The 16,631-nt window shown below is 40.8% G+C and overlaps 1 protein-coding gene across 5 annotated transcripts in view; it reads right to left on the reverse strand.

Annotated features, from left to right (window-relative positions):
• The window catches only part of mthfr (methylenetetrahydrofolate reductase (NAD(P)H)), a 48,564-nt gene extending 32,766 nt beyond the window's left edge, over positions 1-15,798 (reverse strand). For 2 of the 5 annotated variants that reach the window (XM_062392369.1, XM_062392371.1), the window contains exon 1: positions 15,452-15,795. The gene's annotated coding sequence lies outside the window, so the exon portion shown is untranslated. Of the gene's footprint in view, positions 1-15,451 lie in introns of all 5 variants that reach the window. The other 3 variants (XM_062392368.1, XM_062392372.1, XM_062392370.1) reach the window with 3 other exon arrangements.
• Between the last annotated feature and the right edge of the window lie 833 nt (positions 15,799-16,631).

A 16,631-nucleotide genomic window follows, 5' to 3' on the forward strand; every position in this document is an offset into this window, starting at 1 on the left:
TTTCTGCACCGATGTCTTCTGGTCGCGATTCTTGTCGTATGTGTCTAGTTTGGACTCAATTGGACAAAATATGTCTGAAATATGGAAGCTTGTGTTTTGATGGCGTTTCATCAAACTTTAACGCCACACCAGGGTCAGACGGTTTTGCTAAAACGTAATCCTTCAATAACTTTAGATCTCCACTTTGTTGTGATGACATTCGTCTAAATTTGAAGTTGATCTGATGAAAGCTGTACGACAAGTACATCAAAGAAAAAATATGGAATATGACCAAAATGGCCACTAAAGTCAAACTGGCGGGCTTCCTGTTGCGTTATTCATAATGCACTGATGGACTTTTTTGTGCATCTACTCATGATACACAATAGTCTATGTTTTTTTTGAGGATCGGTGAATGCTAAATGAGGGGCTTTTCCGTAGGTGGCGCTCTTGAGCCATTTTGCCACGCCCTTTCAAAATACTTCAGAAAACGTAAACTTGCGCACATTTGTAATTTACTGTACACTTTAGAAACTTTTTGAACACGTTAAAGCCCTCAAAAAGCCAATTCACTGAGCGAAGAAAAATAATAATAATAACTAGGGCTACGTTGTAGCACTAACGGGCCCGAGCACAGGCAATTTCAAGTCTGTTGCGGTCGGGGAAGAGAGAACGTTCGATGACCAAGCGCTCGTCTCAGCATTGCATGCATTTGCGCACTGCTGCGATATAAACGCTTCACTTCCTGTAGCCAGCAGGTGGCGCTATGATTTTAAGTCATGGTGTCTTTGTTGATGTCATCAGGTCGCGCTTCTTGTCTTACATGTGTAGTTTGAACTCGATTGGACCAAATATGTCCAAGATACAGAAGCTCGTGTTTTGATGGCGTTTAGTCACATTTTGACGCCTCGCCACGGTCACACGGTGTGGCGAAAAATTGATCTTTCAATAACTTTAGATCTCCATCTTGTTGTGATGACACTCGTCTAAATTTTCAGTTGATCTGATGAAAGCTCTCCAAGAAGTACTTGAAAATAAAAAACATGGAATATGGTCCAAATAGAAAATGGCGGGGTTCCTGTTGCGTTTTTCAAATTGCTCCGAGCGCGTTTTTTGTGCATCTGGTGATGATACACAACTGTCTTCAATTTCGTGAGGATCAGTGAATTCTAAATGAGGTGTTTCTCCATAAATGAGGGGAAGCTCCGTTGGTTGCGCTGTTGAGCCATTTTGCCACGCCCATTCTTTAAAACCATCTGAATATCTTCAAGGGAGGGGGGCTGATGATACACACATGTAGTTTGAGGGAGATGGACCCATGAACACGGAAGTTAAAGCGTTTTCGTGTGTCATGGCGAGCTGATGTGACGCCCCGCCACAGTCAGACAGTGTGACGAAAAGTTGTTTCTTTGATAACTTTAGATCTCCATCTTGTTGTGATGACGCTCGTCTAAATTTTCAGTTGATGTGATGAAAGCTGTACGAGAAGTATATCAAAGTAAAAGATTATGGAATATGACCAAAATGGCCACGAAATCGAAAATGGCGTGCTTCCTGTTGCGTTTTTCATATTGCTCCGAGCGCGTTTTTTGTGCATCTGGTGATGATACACAACTGTCTTCAATTTCGTGCGGATCAGTGAATGCTAAATGAGGTGTTTCTCCGTAAATGAGGGAAAGCACCGTTGGTGGCGCTGTTGAGCCATTTTGCCACACCCATTTCCAAATACCCCAGATTACGTAAATTTTCACGAGGCCCATAATCTGCCCTATAGATGTTGAATGCATTCTGTAGTGAGAACACATTCAAGCACATGTCCTACACCTCCATGAGAGGGGGGAGGGGTGAGAAGGGGGAGGGATGAGAGGGGTGAAAGGGGGTGGGGTAAGATGGGGGCGGGTTGATCTGAGGAGGTCTGTTTTAGACAGAGTAAAAAGGTGCTGTTTTAAATTATCCTTGGGGTATTTTTACCAAAATATTTTACAGACATTTCATTAAGACCCCAAGGAACCATATCAACTGTGTTGAAATGGAAATAATATGTCCCCTTTAAAGCGAATATGTCCCCTTTAAGCGGTTTCGTGTGTCATGGTGAGCTGATTTGACGCCCCGCCACAGTCAGACGGTGTGTCGAAAAGTTGTTTCTTTGATAACTTTAGATCTCCATCTTGTTGTGATGCCACCCGTCTAAATTTTAAATTGATGTGATGAAAGCTCTCCGACAAATAAATCAAAGCGCACGATGTACAAAAACAAGACATTTCCTGATGCCACCAGGGGGCGCTTTCCTTTTAAGTCATGATTTCTAGGTAGATGTCTTCCGGTCGCGACTCTTGTCTTATATGTGTAGTTTGGAGTCGATTGGACAAAATATGTCTAAGTTACAGAAGCTTGCTTATATTGGCGTTTAGTCGAACTTTGAGACCTCACCACGGTCACACGGTGTGATGAAAAGTTTAAATATTGATAACTTTAGATCTTCATCTTGTTTTGTAGAGTCTCATCTAATTTTTAAGTTGATCTGATGAAAGCTCTCCGAGTAGTACATAAAAACATAACACGTCTTAAAAACAAGACATTTCCTGTTGCCCCCAGGGGGCGCTGTGATTGTAAGTCACAATTTCTGCACCGATGTCTTCTGGTCGCGATTCTTGTCGTATGTGTCTAGTTTGGACTCAATTGGACAAAATATGTCTGAAATATGGAGGCTTGTGTTTTGATGGCGTTTCATCAAACTTTAACGCCACACCACGGTCAGACGGTTTTGCTAAAACGTAATCCTTCAATAACTTTAGATCTCCAATTTGTTGTGATGACGATCGTCTAAATTTGAAGCTGATCTGATGAAAGCTGTACGACAAGTACATCAAAGAAAAAATATGGAATATGACCGAAATGGCCACTAAAGTCAAACTGGCGGGCTTTCTGCTGCGTTATTCATAATGCACTGATGGACTTTTTTGTGCATCTTGTCATGAGACACAATAGTCTATGTTTTTTTTGAGGATCGGTGAATGCTAAATGAGGGGCTTTTCCGTAGGTGGCGCTCTTGAGCCATTTTGCCACGCCCTTTTCAAAATACTTCAGAAAACGTAAACTTGCGCACATTTGTAATTTACTGTACACTTTAGAAACTTTTTGAGCACGTTAAAGCCCTCAAAAAGCCAATTCACTGAGCGAAGAAAAATAATAATAATAATAATCTTTTCAATTTCAATAGGTCCTCTCACCGATTTCGGTGCTCGGGCCCTAACTAGGGCTACGTTGTAGCACTAACGGGCCCGAGCACAGGCGATTTCAAGTCTGTTGCCGTCGGTGAAGAGAGAGCGTTCGATGACCAAGCGCTTGTCTCCGTGTTACATGCGTTTGAGCACTGAAGCAAGGATAAACGGCTCACTTTCTGTAGCCAGCAGGTGGTGCTATCGTTTTAAATCATGGTGTCTTTGTAGATGTCATCAGGTCGCGACTCTTGTCTTACATGTCTGGTTTGGACTGGATTGGACCAAATATGTCCAAGATACAGAAGCTCATGTTTTAATGGCGTGTAATCAAACTTTGACGTCACGCCAAGTTCACACCGTGAGACAAGAAATCGATCTTTTAATAACTTTTCATCTCCATCTTGTTGTGATGACACTCAACTAAATTTCATGTTGATCTGATGAAAGCTCTACAACAAGTACATCAAAGTAAAAGTATAATATAATATGGCCAAAATGGCTACCAAATCCAAAATGGCGGGCTTCCTGTGTGGTTTAGCATATCTGTCCAAGAGACTTATTTCTTTCTCATGAAAAGACACATGTCACTATCGATTATTGTAGATGTAGACCAATCGTAGTGCCGGGGCTGCCCTTTAGGGGGCGCTAGTCAGTTATTTTGACACGCCTATTCCTTAAAACTATCTGTATATCTTCAGGGGTGGGCTGTTGATACACACATGTAGTTTGAGGGAGCTGGACCCATGAACACAGAAGTTACAGCAATTTCGTGTGTCAGGACGAGTTGAACTTTGATGACACCCCATTAATAATCCGCATGATGAAAAGTCACAGGAATCGTAAGCCTACATTATCAATGTCTTGAGACCCCTTTGACACAGTTTGACATGGTTTCACAAAGTGGATGAGGAGAAAGACATCCAAGTGTAAAATGTACCAAAAACAAGACATTTCCTGCTGCCACCAGGAGGCGCTGTGATTTTAAGTCACAATATCTTGTAGATGTCTTCAGGTCGCGACTACTGTCGTACATGTGTAGTTTGGAGTCGATTGGACCAAATATGTCTGAGATAGAGAAGCTCGTGTTTTGATGGCCTTTCATCAAACTTTGACGCCACGCCACGGTCAGACAGTGTGACGAAAAGTTTATCTTTCAATAACTTTTGATCTCCATTTTGTTGTAATGGCACTCGTCTAAATTTTAAGTTGATATGGTGAAAACTCTACGAGAAATACATCAAAGTAAAAATATGGAATATGACCAAAATGGCCACTTAATCCAATATGGCGGGCTTACTGTTAATTTTTTCATAATTGTCATTGAGGCTTTTTTGTGCATCTTGTCATGATACACAACTATCCTCATTTTCGTGAGGATCAGTGAATGCTAAATGAGGGGCTTTTCCGTAGGTGGCGCTGTTCAGCCATTTTTCCACACCCATTTCCAAATACTCCAGAATACGTAAATTTACACCACTTTCTAATTTACTGCAAACTTTTACAACTTTTTGAGCAGGTTTAAAAATTCTCAGAATAATCCTTTCAATTTCAATAGGGCCTCTCACCAGAGGTGCTCGGGCCCTAACTAGGGCTACGTTGTAGCACTAACGGGCCCGAGCACAGGCAATTTCAAGTCTGTTGCGGTCGGGGAAGAGAGAACGTTCGATGACCAAGCGCTCGTCTCAGCGTTGCATGCATTTGCGCACTGCTGCGATATAAACGCTTCACTTCCTGTAGCCAGCAGGTGGCGCTATGATTTTAAGTCATGGTGTCTTTGTTGATGTCATCAGGTCGCGCTTCTTGTCTTACATGTGTAGTTTGAACTCGATTGGACCAAATATGTCCAAGATACAGAAGCTTGTGTTTTGATGGCGTTTAGTCACATTTTGACGCCTCGCCACGGTCACACGGTGTGGCGAAAAATTGATCTTTCAATAACTTTAGATCTCCATCTTGTTGTGATGACACTCGTCTAAATTTTCAGTTGATCTGATGAAAGCTCTCCAAGAAGTACTTGAAAATAAAAAACATGGAATATGGTCCAAATAGAAAATGGCGGGGTTCCTGTTGCGTTTTTCAAATTGCTCCGAGCGCGTTTTTTGTGCATCTGGTGATGATACACAACTGTCTTCAATTTCGTGAGGATCAGTGAATTCTAAATGAGGTGTTTCTCCATAAATGAGGGGAAGCTCCGTTGGTTGCGCTGTTGAGCCATTTTGCCACGCCCATTCTTTAAAACCATCTGAATATCTTCAAGGGAGGGGGGCTGATGATACACACATGTAGTTTGAGGGAGATGGACCCATGAACACGGAAGTTAAAGCGTTTTCGTGTGTCATGGCGAGCTGATGTGAAGCCCCGCCACAGTCAGACAGTGTGACGAAAAGTTGTTTCTTTGATAACTTTAGATCTCCATCTTGTTGTGATGACGCTCGTCTAAATTTTCAGTTGATGTGATGAAAGCTGTACGAGAAGTATATCAAAGTAAAAGATTATGGAATATGACCAAAATGGCCACGAAATCGTAAATGGCGTGCTTCCTGTTGCGTTTTTCATATTGCTCCGAGCGCGTTTTTTGTGCATCTGGTGATGATACACAACTGTCTTCAATTTCGTGCAGATCAGTGAATGCTAAATGAGGTGTTTCTCCGTAAATGAGGGAAAGCACCGTTGGTGGCGCTGTTGAGCCATTTTGCCACACCCATTTCCAAATACCCCAGAATACGTACATTTTCACAAGGCCCATAATCTGCCCTATAGATGTTGAATGCATTCTGTAGTGAGAACACATTCAAGCACATGTCCTACACCTCCATGAGAGGGGGGAGGGGTGAGAAGGGGGAGGGATGAGAGGGGTAAAAGGGGGTGGGGTAAGATGGGGGCGGGGTGAGAGGGGGGCGGGGCCTTCAAAACAGGTTGATCTGAGGAGGTCTGTTTTAGACAGAGTAAAAAGGTGCTGTTTTAAATTATCCTTGGGGTATTTTTACCAAAATATTTTACAGACATTTCATTAAGACCCCAAGGAACCATATCAACTGTGGTGAAATGGAAATAATATGTCCCCTTTAAAGCGAATATGTCCCCTTTAAAGCGTTTTCGTGTGTCATGGCGAGCTGATTTGACGCCCCGCCACAGTCAGACGGTGTGTCAAAAAGTTGTTTCTTAGATAACTTTAGATCTCCATCTTGTTGTGATGCCACCCGTCTAAATTTTAAATTGATGTGATGAAAGCTCTCCGACAAATAAATCAAAGCGCACGATGTACAAAAACAAGACATTTCCTGATGCCACCAGGGGGCGCTTTCCTTTTAAGTCATGATTTCTAGGTAGATGTCTTCCGGTCGCGACTCTTGTCTTATATGTGTAGTTTGGAGTCGATTGGACAAAATATGTCTAAGTTACAGAAGCTCGCTTATATTGGCGTTTAGTCGAACTTTGAGACCTCACCACGGTCACACGGTATGATGAAAAGTTTAAATATTGATAACTTTAGATCTTCATCTTGTTTTGTAGAGTCTCATCTAATTTTTAAGTTGATCTGATGAAAGCTCTCCGAGTAGTACATACAAATATAACACCTACCAAAAACAAGACATTTCCTGTTGCCACCAGGGGGCACTGTGATTTTATGTCACGACTGCTGTGTTGATGTCTTCAGGTCGGGACTCTTGTCTTACGTTTAGTTTGGAGTCGATTGGACCAAATATGTCTGAGATAGAGACGCTCGTGTTTTCATGGCGTTTCGTCACACTTTGATGCCACGCCACGGTCAGACGGTGTGTCTAAAAGTTAATTCTTTGATAACTTTAGATCTTCATCTTGTTGTGATGACACTCGTCTAAATTTTTAGTTGATCTGATGAAAGCTGTACGACAAGTATATCAAAGTAAAAAAAATGTAATATGCCCAAAATGGCCACTAAATCAAAAATGGAGGGCTTCCTGTTGAGTTTTTCATAATGCTACTTGAGGCTTTTTTGTGCATCTGGTCATGATACACAACTGTCTTCATTTTCGTGAGGATCAGTGAATGCTAAATGAGGGGCTCCCGTAAATGAGGGGAAGCTCCGTTGGTGGCGCTGTTGAGCCATTTTGCCACGCCCTTTTCAAAATACTCCAGAATACGTAAATTTACGCCGCCTTCGAATTTACTGCAAACTCCGTCAACTTTTTGAGCACATTAAAGCCCTCAAAAAGCCAATTAGTTTAGGGGCTGAAAATTATAATAATAACTAGGGCTACGTTGTAGCACTAACGGGCCCGAGCACAGGCACTTTCAAGTCTGTTGCGGTCGGGGAAGAGAGAGCGATTGATGAACAAGCGCATGTCTTTGCCTTGCGTGCGTTTTAAGCTCTGCAGCAATAATAAACGCGTCACTTCCTGTAGCCAGCAGGTGGCGCTATGATTTTAAGTCATGGTGTCTTTGTAGATGTCATCAGGTCGCAAGTATTGTCTTACATGTCTAGTTTGGAGTTGGTTGGACCAAATATGTCCAAGATACAGTTGTTGTGATTGATGGCGTGTGATCAGACTTTGAAGCCAAGCCAGGGTGAGACAGTATGACGAAAAGTTGATTTTTTTGATAACTTGATGTCATGTATTAAATCATGCTTGTGTTGGCAAGTGGTTGGGGGCAATCAGTTTCATTTGCAAATAGCACATTTCCGTCTGTAATAGACAAATGACAATAACTTCTAAAGATGAATTTGAGTGACAAGCTGTATTATGTGATTTTTTTTGGTCGTTCAATAAGTGCAGTGTTTTAAGCAGTGATGTATTACAGCAGTGTTGTTGCGCTCATATTCATTGTATCGCAGTGTTTGTGATGGTGAGTCCTAATGTTGTCAATAGATGTAACAACAAACAAGGATTTCAGATGTTGGATTGTGAACATGTGACGCGTGATGCTGGTTGCATTTGCTTAAGTGGCGATTTTGCCCTGAAATTTCGGGTGTGGGAATTTTGTATGATATCATGTCACTATCAGAAAAAAAAATAAATAGGGAAAAACAGGGAGCAAAAATCCAATGTCATTGACACTGCACATGTTTTAGAGTCGGCGCAACACAAAGATGTTGTCTATAATACAGCATTAAAGTAAAATGATTGCAACAAAGTGAAAAGATTAGACAGACACAAAGCTTCACATCAATGTCAACATCAATACTGTGAATAAAGAGGTTTAGGAGACGTAGTGCTACTGGAAACAGCTGTTTGTAAAATGCAAATGTGACTTGCAAGTGGTGTGTCCATGTGAACAGTATAAGCTTGGGCAGTTGAGCCCAGAGTAGAGAGGGACAGAGCAGAGACGGATGGCAAGAGAGAGGCTCGTTTCATAGAGCAAGAACACAGATAGAAATGCATGCAAATCAAGTGACTTCAAATCAAGAGTATAATGCTTGTGAGGCAAGGTTATGCGAACAAACATTCATGGTACTTTGCATATAAAAGCAAATCAAATATATTAGTACACAAAGGACAGATGTAATGAACGTTCTGCACAACAGCGCCATCTACATGTGGAGTCCCTGATAAAGACATGTTGTTGAACTGTTTCACACCTATTGTTGACCTTACATGTAGTGTTGAATTACCTGTCAGTTAAATGCATTTATTGAGTCTAGCGAGATGGTTAGTTTGATGTAAGGAAATGTATTGGGATAATATATGAATAATCCACAAATAAGTAAGTAATTGTATGTTATGTTGGCAGTAGGTCTTGGAATTATGATTATTACACAGATGTGATGTTTTAATGTAGGCGCTCTTATGTAGCGTGAGTAATTTTGCGGATAATTGTAAATGTTACCACAATGTAATGTTTACACTGAGTAATTGGCGGTGCTGTGAGTTGAACTGTAGTATGTTGATATGGATCTGTTCAGGTGATGATTATGATTAGAGGCCAGTAGTTTGGAGGTTGTTGTATTAGGCACAGTGGAATAACAAATTATTTTTTGTTTTATTGGCACATACAGCTGTTCAGGCGTGTAATGTAATGATGTGACAGAATTTTGGTAGTGATGGGATAATGCATTGTGGACTTATGTAAACAATGTTTGTCTGGTGAATGATGATCCATGGGCAAATCTAATTGGTTACATGGTTTGAGGAAATGGCGTAAATATGACTTTGATTCAATGAGTTGAGTGTGTTTATTTGAGCTGTATATTGTAAAGTTCAGACAATCATATGGAAGTGTGTGAATGACATTATTAAGCCTTGGGAAGGAAGTTTTGGTGCGTGAGCAATACATGGGGTTACACTGCCATCTAGTGACTAGATATTGCAGCACATCTGCCAGTACAAACCGTGGTCTGACACTGCCATCTAGTGACTAAATATTGCAGTACAAGTAGGTGTGCCGGCAATATGAAGCCACTAGAGGTCAGTATAAGACTATGAAACACAGACATGGTTGAAATGAAAACAAGTCTTTTCATTTTGCACATCAAGCTTTTAAGCCTCACCACGGTCACACGGATTGATGAAAAGTTTAAATTTTGGTAACTTAAGATCTTCATCTTGTTTTGTAGAGTCTCATCTAATTTTTAAGATGATCTGATGAAAGCTCTCCGAGTAGTACATAAAAACATAACACGTACCAAAAAACACATTTCCTTTTGCCACGAGGGGGCGCTGTGATTGTAAGTCACAATTTCTGCACCGATGTCTTCTGGTCACGACTCTTGTCGTATGTGTCTAGTTTGGACTCGATTGGACAAAATATGTCTGAGATACAGAAGCATGTGTTTTGATGGCGTTTCATCAAATGTTAACGCCACACCACGGTCAGACGGTTTTGCTAAAACATAATCCTTCAATAACTTTAGATCTCCATTTTGTTGTGATGACGATCATCTAAATTGTAAGTTGATTTGATGAAAGCTGTAGGAGGAGTACGTAAAAGAAAAAATATGGAATATGACCAAAATGGCCACTAAAGTCAAACTGGCGGGCTTCCTGTTGCGTTATTCATAATGCACTGATGGACTTTTTTGTGCATCTACTCATGATACACAATAGTCTTTGTTTTTTTTGAGGATCCGTGAATGCTAAATGAGGGGCTTTTCCGTAGGTGGCGCTTTTGAGGCATTTTGCAACGCCCTTTTCAAAAAACTCCAGAATACATAATTTTTTTGCCGCCTTCGACTTTACTGCAAAGTCCTACAACTTTTTGAGCACATTAAAGCCCTCAAAAAGCCAATTCATTTAAACTGGAGAAAAATAATAATAATAATAATAATAATAATCATTTCAATTTCAATAGGGCCTCCCACCGATTTCGGTGCTCAGGCCCTAATAATAATAATAATAATAATCATTTCAATAGGGCCTCCCACCGATTTCGGTGCTCGGGCCCTAATAATCATTTCAATTTCAATAGGGCTTCCCACCGATTTCGGTGCTCGGGCCCTAATAATAATAATCATTTCAATAGGGCTTCCCACCGATTTCGGTGCTCGGGCCCTAATAATAATAATTTCAATAGGGCCTCCCACCGATTTCGGTGCTCGGGCCCTAACTAGTTCAATTACACGAAGCAAAAAATAGGAATCTTAGTAATAACCCCACATTACCCTCCTAAAACCTTATATTTAACCACAAAACCTCTCCAGAGAGAGAGGAAAAAACATAAAACAAATTTTTCTGTTCACCTTTGGTGCAAACAGAATATTAATGTCTCGGTGACCTATAATTTGGGCCTGATTCAAGCAACAAATGAGTCTCTAGGTCACAAAAACATCCTTGAAAACTAATTCTATGATCAATGCGTTTTACACAGAGCTAATAGTGATTGCAACGATTTTAACAGGTTTTTATTTACAGTGTTCCCCTGCTTTTACGTCTTCAGTCACTGTCTGAAAATCTCAAATAAACTCTGATTTCTAAACGTAAAAGACACAACACAAAAAATAACTTTTACAATACTAAGCCAGAATAAATCCTCTCAGGTCTTTGTGTCATGAATAATAAACCACATAAGCCAAAACGGACATGGCATATATCCATGTACATGGATACATCCATGTACATGGATGTATATGGAAGCGTTACCGTGGCAACTGCAGCAACAGCAGCTCCACGGAGACAAAAACAAAACCGCAGACAGCTTCCTACGGTGATCAGCCACTGTGCTGAATCACCATAGATTTTATAAAACTAGTACAATTCAGGTGAGCATAAAATAATAATAAAAAATAGGAGCTTGGCGTCTTACAACTTTTTAGGCTAGACTCAGAATAACGGTAAAGTCTGCTAGTCAAGCTCCTGCCTCGTCAGCACAGGGGCTAGGTGCAGATTTATCATATTATTACCTGAGTCCCGTTAACTAATCTTAGGCACTTGATTCAAAGTTGCACTCTGGGTTGTTAAGCTTCAGATCCGTCGAAACTGATGCTGCGGTCAGAATACAATATTTTCACAGCCGTTATATCTAGAATTTAAATTCCTAACAATACACACGTGATTCATGAACAGAGCAAAAAAAAAGTCACAAGGGGCATTATGAAAAACGCAACTGGAAGCCCACCATTTTGTATTAAGTGGCCATTTTCTTTTACTTTGACGAACTGGTCCCAGGACTTCAAATTGAGATGAATGTTGTCTAAACAATTTGGTGATAAAAACTACCTCAAGGATTGTTTTTTCGTCTTCGGTGGGACTATCGCGTCACCATCAAAACACGAGCTTCTGAATCTTGGACATACATGGACCATGAATCCTTAGATGTCAGCATCATCAAAGGAGTCATGCAGGAGTCGAGTTGTTTGTTAACGGCTCAGCATCAAAGGCTACAACCAAAAACAAAGAAAGCTGGACTTCAAACCTGTCTCAAAGCTGTGGCAGCTGCTGAGAAGGCTGTGATATATGATGTTGTGATATGTGATATATGATGAACAAAAGACGAACCTGGATTGATCTGTCCAAAAATCCAAGAGTCTCCCTACCCTGTCTAGTGCCCCTGAGCAAGGCACCTTACTCCCCCGACATCTGCTCCCCGAGCACCGTACATGGTCGCTCACTGCTCTGTGTGTCCTGCACACAGATGGGTTAAATGCAGAGGTTAAATTTACCTACCATTGCATAAGTGTGTAGTGCATGTCTGTGCATGTGTTTGGTATAAATAAACATATCTTAATGGCTTTACTGGTGCCATATGCTTGGCCCTATTGTATTTCGAAGGATTTATATTTCCCTTATTACTATTATTATATGTTGGGACATGGTTTTGTGCAAACCACAGGCCTCCTTTCAGTCAAAACTTGAAACAAGCATGCAACATGTCCGTTTTGTTCTGAGAAAGTCAAGGAACTCCGTCTCCCAGTGGGCAACAGGCTCCTTTTGTTTCAGCAACTTCACGCATAGGTGTGAGAAGCCAAAAAAGTCAACTCCTCTACACCTACTTATCTACTTCCCCACTCCAGAAGAAAGGGGGGGGGGGGGGGGGCTGCAGGACCTGTGTGTTTGCGAGCTGTCTGGGAGCACACACACGCATACCTTTTGAAGACTGGCTAGGAATAGATTGCATCTGTCTGGATCGCTCAGTTGACAATCTTGCTCGAGACTGTGGTTAGGACCTCTTACCTCATTTACATATGGACACAGAAATACAGTAATTCCCCTCGCTCACAGCCAACACAAGCATTGACATCAGAGCTTGTTCATGTGACATAGAAATACATAAATGTGGAAATAAATATAAGACATTTATTTCTGTATCTATTTATTAATTTCCTTATGAATTAATTTATTAAATAATTGATACTTAAGCAATGTTTCGTCCCCCATAGGAACGAGATGAAGACACTAAATAAGTCAGACTCTAATCAGTCAATACTTTGAGGTATTATGGGTATAAAAACAAATACACGGTTACATCTCACGTTGACTACAACCCTCAGCACGAACACGTATACTTTAGAGGTTCTGTTCCAGTTTAACTGGTGATCATGGCAAATTGTGATACGTTTATTCCAGATGTTGCTGGTCGCTTGCAGACATCCTTTTCACGAAGCGCGTGTGTGTGAAGTGCGGTGATCTCTTCTGAAGGTGTCGTTCAAATAAACATCAAAACCCATCACGAGTTAATGCAATATGTCAGTGTCAGCATCACGTTGAGAAAACAATATAAATCTGTTACTATGTTATCTGGTGAGAGTCCGAACACAGAATACATGCTGAAGACTTAATACCAGGCTTCACAAACTGATGCTCATCGTTAATAGGAAACATGGGGAGTTATGAAGAATACACACGCGTGGCCAGCTCCACGCAAAGCGCTTTCGCTTGACGCTGGTGATCATTACAATGCGCACACACCAAAACTAAACAGGCAATTGAAAACGATTCACGAAACATTATCAATAAAGTGCCTTTTTGTATCAGTATCATCTTCAATTATACAGTATTATTATTGCGTAAAAATTCCCACGTCTGTCTGACGAGGAAAAGGAGAGATAAGAAAACACAAGACACAAACAAATCTTCAAAGATATCTGTATGAAGTGTGGCTATTATTTTAGTGAACCATAGAGGTTACAGAATCTGGAAATAAATGGGTAGTCTCTACATTAGATTAATTGAGCAAGTGAGCATTTGTGTTGTGTCTACACACTAAATAAAACCAGCAAACCATGACACACGAAAAGCTCTTACAGGCCTCTCATTACTCGTGGTTGTATTCTTGCTTGACACAACAAGGATATCAACGAGATCACGAAACGCGCACTAATAGTAAGCAAGCAAAATATTTGTTTTTTGCTTTGTCTGTGCGCTGGAGATAACAGTTTTTCATGATAAGCACACGGGCACAGCGGTGTCCGAATGTGTCTATTATGAACGATAATTCCGAACTTACGGTTAAGTTGTGACTGTCACATGTGAACCTGGACTTATTCCCTGAAACAATGACATATGGTAAGTGGTTTACAGGCTTCAGTCAGCGGAACATAGAGGTAACGCTTCCCCGATCAGTGGCGTAGTGGGCAGCGCCATTACGTTAGCGTGATGTGGACCACAGCGCATCGATTCCCGTGCAGGGATTTCTCTTATTTTGATTAAGCCCGACAACTAAGTGGTTTTGTCTTAAGATGACTTTATTTTTAATGATGATGTTTCCCGAAACGGCCACAATTACCTATATCACCACACCACATTATTATTTATCACTATCATTATAATTTGCCAGAGTTGTCATAGTTACACAGGGAACTTTATTTACTCCTTCGACTGATACATTTGCAGCAGGCACGTAATCATCACTAATTGCCTCGTCACACGTGTCATGTTGACAACACACTCGACCCACTTCTGTTGATTGCACACAGATCAACTTTAACCAGCAGCGACAAGAGCACACATGAAGCTCAAAACATCCAATAAAAGCACTTTCACCAGATTTGCTCACAAAAACACCGCAAAATCTTCCACCTGGTTGATGTGAGGGATGTTTTCATATGACACTTGTTAGATGTGTGCGCAGTGTAATGATCACCAGCGTCAAACCAACGCACTGAGTGGAGCTGGCCACAGCCCTGGTATTAAGTATGCAGCGTTTATTCTGATTTCAGACTATCACCAGATAACATATGCATTACCTCAAATCACATCTGGTGTGATACAGCTGACAGAGTAAAATAAGACAGCTATGTATAGTAAAGTGCACAAACTTTCGAAGTTACTCGGTGGCGTAGTCTGATGGTCATCCGGCCGAAGGACAATTTAGTTGCGGCTCGTAGTCTCGAATCCCGATAAAGATTAAAACACAATTAACTTTTTCACCCATATGATTTATATTGTTGACACGGACACATTACATTAACTCGTGATGGGGTTTTGTTTGATGTTTATTTGGACGACACCTCCATTAGTCACCGCACATCACACACAGGCACATCGTGAAAATGACGAATCTGTGACCGAGTCTGCATCAGACCAGCAACATTGCATCAGAATACCCCTACAGCCACGTGGTCCGTCCTTTTACAGCAAAGCTTCAAAATAGATCTCATAAAGTTAAAGAGTTAAAAAGACGGTCGCTTAATATAACTTGTACAAGCACGTTCGTTTAAAGTCGGAACGTGTGTTTAGCGCCTACTACCTCATGTTGAGCTCAGCTAGCTACATGAGCGATATAAGCCAAGTGATGACTCACTGAAAACACAAAGGCAGAACCACACTACATCCGTACATCCGGAGGTAACCCATGTCCATCCCGTAGCAAATTAAGGCAAATAATGGTTCACCCACCTCCTTCGGACGACGATGTTGGGGTTTACCACTGCGGCAAGCGCTGTTTGGATCTCCGTAGTCAAACCAGCCACCGGATCCTGGAGTGCGCCCGTATAAACAACTTTATGGTAAAAGTTAATCAGACTTTATCAATCATTTCTGTCACTGTCTGGTACGGTCTATGGTCTGAAGACACGTGCTGCAGAATCACTGACCTGCCTGTACACAGGATGTGACATCGCTACGACCCCCAAAAACAGACAACGAATTTTAAATGCACGATGAGTACAGTATCAATATTAGATTCCTGAAGCACCGGAGGCTGCAGTTGAAGGACCACTGTTCCAGGTTCCTTGGTTTTTGACAACACCGCCACCTAGCGAGGTGGATGACATGTCGTTTTAAAGGTTTATTTCACCCAAATGAACACTGTCTCGCTGAGAGTTACACGTTGATAATTTGTGAAATCAGAATAAGTTCATTAAGTAAAACAATGATAGAATCCTATTGCCTTTGCAGTCATTAGATCTCAACCTGAAATATTCAAAGTTGGAGAGAAGCAAGTTAAAACTCCGGGGGCAAATTCAAGATTTGTATATATTTTTCACATTAAATTGTAAACAAGTATAAACACACATGAACAAAGATACAAAAATTCAAGTACTGAAGTAAAAAATGGTAAAAACATCACTGGTTTCCAATCCAATATGCATCTTTAAAAAAGCAGCGCATAATTGGTCAAACTGAACATTTGGAGATCATCTTTACAAACATAACTTTTCCCTCTAAAACTAATACAACACCAAAAAAAATACTTTTGCTTCTGTCCTGGATAGAGCTTAATTTTTTATCATTTGCGGGAAAGGTAACATTATAATAATAGATTTAACATCATAGTCATCAAGTGAATACACCTAGATGTTACATGGCGCTAAGGTGTCATTAAACTTGTGCACATTGTTTATCATAAACATAGAGATAACAAACTGTTTCAAATGCTTTGACTATCAAAGCTACAACTTCTCATACTACAACTAGCTAACGTTAACTTTGCTATCAATTCAATACAGCGGAATGGTCTTTTAACCCTAAACAAATAACACATGATTCAGATTCAGACACTTTTAATGTCTTCCATCATGAAGGTCTAACCACATTGGGAGAAGTGGTGGCCCTTTGTTATTCTATGGAGGGCCAT

Source organism: Platichthys flesus, chromosome 7 (genome assembly GCF_949316205.1).
Source record: "Platichthys flesus chromosome 7, fPlaFle2.1, whole genome shotgun sequence".
Taxonomy (NCBI): domain Eukaryota; kingdom Metazoa; phylum Chordata; class Actinopteri; order Pleuronectiformes; family Pleuronectidae; genus Platichthys; species Platichthys flesus.